Source organism: Mytilus californianus, unplaced genomic scaffold, assembly GCF_021869535.1.
Source record: "Mytilus californianus isolate M0D057914Y unplaced genomic scaffold, xbMytCali1.0.p SCAF_7, whole genome shotgun sequence".
In the NCBI taxonomy this organism is placed as follows: domain Eukaryota; kingdom Metazoa; phylum Mollusca; class Bivalvia; order Mytilida; family Mytilidae; genus Mytilus; species Mytilus californianus.
Window position 1 is genome coordinate 69,857,951 of NW_026262723.1, and position 7,308 is coordinate 69,865,258.

The window sequence follows — 7,308 nt, forward strand, 5'->3', positions numbered from 1 at the left end:
CCGAGATAAATACGCAGCCTCGTATGGTAAAAGGGAGGAATTTTGTCCATACCAAAGCATGCATTGTCCATTCATTTTCTAGCGGTAGTCCATATAGTTTTTGTGTTAACAAGAGTGCACAAGCTGAAATGTCTCACCTGCTTTACTAATCATCATTCATGATTGGTTTTATGTTGATATTCCTAAAGATAAAGTTTCACTACAAGTATCAGAAAAAAATTAATATTATCAATGATCATGGAAATGATCAGATGAACCAATCCAAGCCAGCCTTACACAGTGGCGGAGCCAGAATTTTTCATGAAAGGGGAGAGGGCTGACTGCCTAAGAGAGGCCTGCTCCAGTCATGCTTCCGTGATTCTCTATATAATCAACCAATGGGCCCTCCCCCTAAATCCGCCTGTTACAATCACCCCATCAACCAAATATTTTAAACATATATATAGTATGCCAGTAACAGACAAAACCATGAACATAAGGTTAAGTTCAGATAGACCCTGCAAGACAGGCATATTTGTTTTTCATTCATTATTTTGTACATAAATATGCCGTTAGTTTCTCTCATTTGAATTGTTTTAAATTGTACATTTGTCATTTGGAGGCCTTTTATACCCAACTATGCAGTTGAAGACCTGTTGGTGACCTTCTGCTGTTGTCTGTTCTATGGTCGGGTTGTTGTCTCTTTGACACATTCCCCATTTCCATTCTCAATTTTAGTATAGGTTTTACTCATTGTCGAAGGTCGTATGGTGACATTTAGTTGTTTATTTCTGTGTCATTTGGTCTCTTGTGGAGTGTCTCATTTACAATCATATCACATCTTTTTACTTAATATTTCAATATATACATTTAATAATCATACCATACACCAAATATAATAACCCATTGATTACACAATGTAGCATGTTAAAAGAGGACTTACCATTGACCAATGAACAATGCAAATGTGGTCAATGACAACTGCCAGACAGACATGTACTCCTTACATTTGTGAATCATTGCATACATATAGTTTATCTACTACATGTACTTTTAGTATTAGAAAAAACAGACAAAAACACAAAAACATGACATTGACAAATGACCTATTGCTAACAGTATCTGATAAACAACCCTAATCAGGTAACTTTAACCTTGATCACTGATCCATGAAATGTGCTTGAGATCTTTGTAGCAATATGTATTATTTTGAGTGCATATCTAAATTTACAAAACAAAATTAATCTGGATCATTGTGATACTGTAAATTTAGAAATTATTGTGAGGTTATTATTAATGCAAATAATGCGACAGGGTGAATATTGCAATAATAAGAACTTGCATTCTGATAACTGAATTATAGATCTTTATGCAGATTTTTTTTGTAATCGCAATAATTAAACTCGCAATTTAGTCCATTCGTCAAAAATCGCCATAATAAATGCACGCAATAATTTCTGAATTTACAGTAGGTAAAAATGTTGTCAGTTAATAGTGAGACACAAGTTTTCCCAGACAATATATAATTATTTTGGTTGTTTTGTTTGGTTGCTGTCTCATTGAACAAAACTGTATTTTATTTCTCCTTTTATCCAGAAAATATAACTTTTGAAATAGAAACTGAATAGCATATGGATGGAAAACAAATGCCAAATGATGTAAAATAATTCAAGTGGCCATTTAGGTCAAGGGTTGGTGAGATAAAAGATGAGGCAAAGGCATGTGCATTTACCACAACTGCCACTTGGTTATGATTTCCAAAATTTACAAATCTCATAGCTACCTTCTGTATTAAAGACAACTGCATATATTGCAGTTTGCATATCATGAATTGTGTTTTCAGCAAAATTCACTACAGACAGCAAAAAAAAAATAATTCAGCTTTATTAAAATTCATTTTCTGAAACATTTTTGATTTTTATTCCTAAAATGTCTATGAGATCAAATTTATAAAACATTTATTAGCATTGTAAATTTCAATATACTAGTAATTGTTGACATGTATACATCATGTACATGTACAATCATTAGCTGATCAGCTCTATATTTTCATTATTTTTATATCAATATTCTTCATCAGTGTTTTTTATAAGACTCAATAATCTGTATTCATCATTGGGACGGGTAGGTAAAGTAGGTCCTTTTGATCTTGGATTTTGACAGCACTAAAGCATATAGTTCCAAATTATAGTTGATCTTGGCTTCTTAAGTGGATTCTGACAACACTTTGCATAAAGACACCAAGTGTAGATGATCTTGGGTTCTCTCATATGGATTCTGCCAGTACTTTGATTATACATGTAGTTCCAAGTATTGTTGATCTTGGCTTCTAATGTTGTTCTTAAGTTTCTGCACTTTACATATAGTTCCCAATTGCCAGACAAGATGATACTGGCTTCTCCTGTAAATTCTGTCAGTTCTTTGCCAATAGTTTCCAGGTAAAGTTGAACATTCCAGGATCTTTCACAACAAATCACTCCTTTCTCTTACATGTACTTGAAGCCTGAAATTAAATGTCAGAGTAATTCTGTCAGAAAATCAACCATGATTGACATTTAAAAGCATAATGTAGTTCATATTTTAAATAAATGGGGAATGTGTCCATGGGACACAGATGATGCCCCCACTTGCATATAAAGTTATAAAGGAGCATAACTGAAGAACATTAAGAGTGACACTACCCAAAGTTTTACTTGATCTGAATTTTGTTGTAATAAGCTTTAAGTAATGTGTATAAGTTTCATAACATTTGGATGAGGCAAACTAAAGTTAGAGAACGGGAACAAAAAATTCAGCAATTTTTCCATTTGTAAAGGGGCATAACTCTAGAACAGTAAAAGTGACACCACCAAAAAAAATTCAAACTTGATCTGTGTTTGTTGGTAATAAGCATTGTGTATAAGTTTCATTCATAACATTTGGTTGAGGCAAACTGAAGTTAGAGAACGGACACCAATTTTGGGACATACATACAGACAGACAAGGGTAAAACTTAATGCCCACTCCACTACGGCGTAAAAAAATGAAGAATTTGTGACAACAATAATGAGCAAACAAAATAAAATTACATGCACAGCAAGTGTAAATAGTGATTTTGTTTTTATATATATATGTTGAATACAGACTTCTCGGGGCATGCTGTTTCGATGCCAGGGACAAGTTATTTCTATGCCTAAAAATTCTAAAATGCAGCTGAGCTACATTTGTACTCCTCGTCAACCAAATTATGCTGAGGTGTCTTGTAACCTGTTTGGAATATATGGGATATACAAATTTTGTGTTTAAAAATACTAAGCACAAAACAATAATGAATTTTTCAACTCAAATGTATGTGTTATTTGGTAAACAAGATAAGCCCTACGTGTATGTTTAAACCTGATACTTGACGTTATGAAATTTTTTATACAAAAGAGAGACAGAATGGGGGGGTGGGGTGTTTAGTTGTAAACAAATTGTGATCAAGACGAATCCATCAATAAAATGTATTGCCTCGTACTGTAGTGGTTATAATTTACAAATCAGGCCATCAATATTCTCAAGAAAACAAACGAAACAATCGAACCCCTTGAGCTGGTGGACAGGGATAAGGGAACATGGGAATGAGGGATCACGAAGCGAGAAAAGGGGGTATCATGTGCAGGTCCGTTACCGTTAGTTAGCCTGGTCTGAGTGAAAATAAAAGTAACCAATTTGGTAGAAGTAAATCTTATGAAGATTATAAATAGAAAAAAAACCTTTGATCTCGTGTGAGTCACTTTATTTTTAAACAATAAAAATAAACTTAATATATCTTTATTTTATTGTTATAGAACTATACTAACAAAAGCATGATTTAGATAAAAGGAAGGGTACAAACAGACTAAGGGTGGGAATGTCAAAGGGATGAACGTGAATTGGAGCGAACATGGTTTTGGGTGAAAGGACAAGAATTCGAAAAGAGGGGGGGGGGGGATGAATAATCTGGGAAATATATTTTGCAATTTTTTTGTCTGGGAGCAAGGGGGATGGAAGTAGAAGTTAAAAGAGAAAATTTTAGAGTAAAAGGGAAGAGAAATGGGAGTTGGGGATAGGGAGTGGTAATCATGAACCCCTGTCCGAGGGAAGTTATGGGGTACCCCATTTTACAGATTGGGAACAAACCCTCTATATGGTGTTCAGGGGCGGATCCAGCCATTTATAAAAGGGGGGGGTTCCTAACCCAGGATAAAGGGGGGGTTCCAACTATATGTCCCCATTCAAATGCATTGATCGTCAAAAAAAAAGGGGGGGTTCCAACCCCCGGAACCCCCCCCCTCTCCCCTGGATCCGCCACTGGTGTTTAAACCTGTATAGAGGAATAATCCTTCTATAGAGGGATAAAATTATCCCTCTATAGAGGGGTATTTTTGTTTAGACTGGATTTAAAGCAAAATAGGGCAGAATGACATTTTCTACTTATGGCAGTAACCTGCTGCATTTGATGCACCAATTGATGTACTTAATTTCATTTCACATGCCCAGTTTACTGCTAAACTGACTGAATATACAATCTATTGTACACCATAATTGAAAGCTGTGATGATCAGGTAAATTCCACTCAGTTATGCCTCACTGAACAGAATTTCTATTGTTAGATTTAACATAAAATTTAAAGGCCAACAGCATGTCCCTTTTGTTGTTGATCAGGTGTTCAGATAGGTATACAGTAGATTGCAAGTTCTGTCACTTTAGCAGAAAACTGGGCATCACAGGCCATTTTTTAGTAAAAAAAATACAGAATAACAGTAAAGTGCAATAATTGATGCATATATAGTGCTATAGATTATAGCAAATATAACTAGAAAATGCCATTCTGCCCTATTTTGCTTTAAATCCAGTCTAAACATTTTATCCCTCTATAGAAGGATTATCCCTCTATACAGGTATAAACACCATATAGAGGGTTTGTTCCCAACCTGTTTTACTAGTTATTATAGACGCTAACGATAAATATTTAACTTCATTTGACCCTAACGTGGCTACGAAATTAGATATTACGAATGACGATATAAAATCAAGACTCATGTGACGCTAACGGTAGCGCAGATCATGCATGATGAGATGCTGAAAATGACCATCCCCCTCCTCTTTGACACGGATATTTTTTCAAAACAGGCTATACATGTTCACAACTTGCCAGTTAACAGGTTAAGGGTCAAGTAAACACATAAATAAGATACCAGCCATAACGATTATACATAGAACAGAAATTTAGCTCATGCAAGGTTTCAGTCGCAGTGATTTTTTACAGTAGCGAGTATTTTGAGATAACCCCCCACTTTGTATTTTTCGTGATACTGATAACATTTGGCTGTCTAATATATTAAAATCTATGTTTTCTTATGTAATGACTCTACCTTCATCGTTGTCTATTCGCCACTATGTCTGTTATTCATGCACATGGCCGTATTTATCAGTGCAGTATGCTGCTCAGCAATGGCGACCCTGAAATTTCTGTTGTCCGATTATGGCGCCAGATTAGAGGGAAGCAACTCGCGCCAGACAAAATTACCGTATTTCACCAAAATAATCAAAATTTCGCTTTTTTATAACAAACAGTAAAATGTTCATCACATTTATATTCAGCTTTCGTCCATTGATATAATTACAAACATTATTTATTTAAAGACACCAATAAAAAAATCACAATAAAGTAATTAATGGAGTGCATTGAAATCAGACCTCATGGGGTAGAGGGGTTAAACAAAAGCTCGTAACTTTTTTAAAAGCCTGGTGACCCCCATTTTATTTTACCTTAAAATGCTTGAAAAGTTCATAGCTTTGACATATCAGTTTTTAAAAAAAATCTACCGGGGAAATTTTACGAAAAATCGATTTAACCAATATTTTTAGCCTTAAACTGAAATTAAAAAATGCCAAATTTAGACATAAATCTGAAAATAAAAGGATTTTTAAGTCTAAAACAACCAAGGGGAACGTTTACATTTCAAATTTAATTGTTTTTTCACATAATAATCATACTGACATGGTTCTAAAAGTCTTTGAATTTGATGTAGTCGTTATTGTTGAAAGGGTGCAAAAGTTTGGAAATAGGGTCAAAATCGCACATTTCGCTTCCATTTGAGGAGAAAACGAGCCTGGTGACCCCCTTTTTTCTTTGCATTTTTGGATTCAGCATAAAAAAATCTACAAAATATGTGAAAATAAAAAAATTCTACCGGGGGTCCTTATTGGGGTGAGCCACCTTAAAAGTGAAAACTAATACGTTAAAAATGAAAACCAACGCGTTCAAAGTGAAAACCAAAGCGTTGATTGTATTATACGGTATGTATATACCGACAATGACACGAATGGCCATTCATAGAATATACATTCTTGGCCGTTGTAACAAATATAAAAAATTATATTCACAAAAACAAATTACCGAATTACCAAAATCTACCAAATTATTCAAGTCTGGAATATTCAATTGATTTTTATAATAATATTAAAGTAACCTAACAGTCTGTATGTGTTGTCTGTTATATGGTGACTGTCCGTTTGTCTTATTTAGTAGTTTGGCTACGAATGCTTGTGCTTTTAAGATGATATTACCGAGACGGAAAATAATTGGCATCCTAAGGCTTATATAAATGCTACGCATCGTATGTTATTTTTTGTTATTGATGTCAAAGAGAAAAAAAACATGACGTTATTCGTACTGTTCTTTCAGGAAAAAATAGTTTCGCTCAAATTTAGGGCATAGATTTCAAAGTGTTGTCATGAGCATAAAACATTGCGATTTTCAATTTAAGAAAGTGGTAAATACTAATATGTTACTGGCAATACATAAAATTTTCTTCTGAGATTGGTATTCTTGTTTCAATTTTCAAACATAATGACATTATGATATAAATGATGAATGTAATTTATAAGAGACATATTTCAAAAGTCCTTACCCTATTTATTTACACTATTTTTGCTGTCAGTTTCCTACGTACTTTCTGTTTATCAGTGCTACGAATGAAATCCATGAAAGTTGGATTTCTAGAGGAATAAAACATACGAAATGAACTTTTACTTTTGGTTTCGTATATTTAGTGTTTAAAAAGATAGTTATTTCTAATCATTTACCTAAGTTAGTTAAACATATTGAGGCTACATTTTTTAATTTTTTCATTTCTCTGCTTTTAAAATATTCGAAAACTATTGTTTTCAAAACTTCAAAACACCCTGAGAAACAAATCTTTATACTGCTGTCAGCAGTAAATGGAGGGGATGTCTCGTGTGGAAAGACACAATGGCGATATTGTAATTAATGTTCGCAAGTGAGCCGTCAAAAACTGATCGGTTGCCTCAAACTGATTAAAA

The 7,308-nt window shown here is 33.9% G+C and overlaps 1 long non-coding RNA gene across 1 annotated transcript; it reads right to left on the minus strand.

Moving 5' to 3' along the window:
* Positions 1-1,920: 1,920 nt before the first annotated feature.
* LOC127708795 (uncharacterized) lies at positions 1,921-6,204 on the minus strand. Its single transcript, XR_007985390.1, has 2 exons — positions 5,355-6,204; positions 1,921-2,482 (listed from the first exon to the last, which is right to left on the minus strand). It is a non-coding gene; the product is annotated as an uncharacterized LOC127708795 (long non-coding RNA).
* Positions 6,205-7,308: the final 1,104 nt, after the last annotated feature.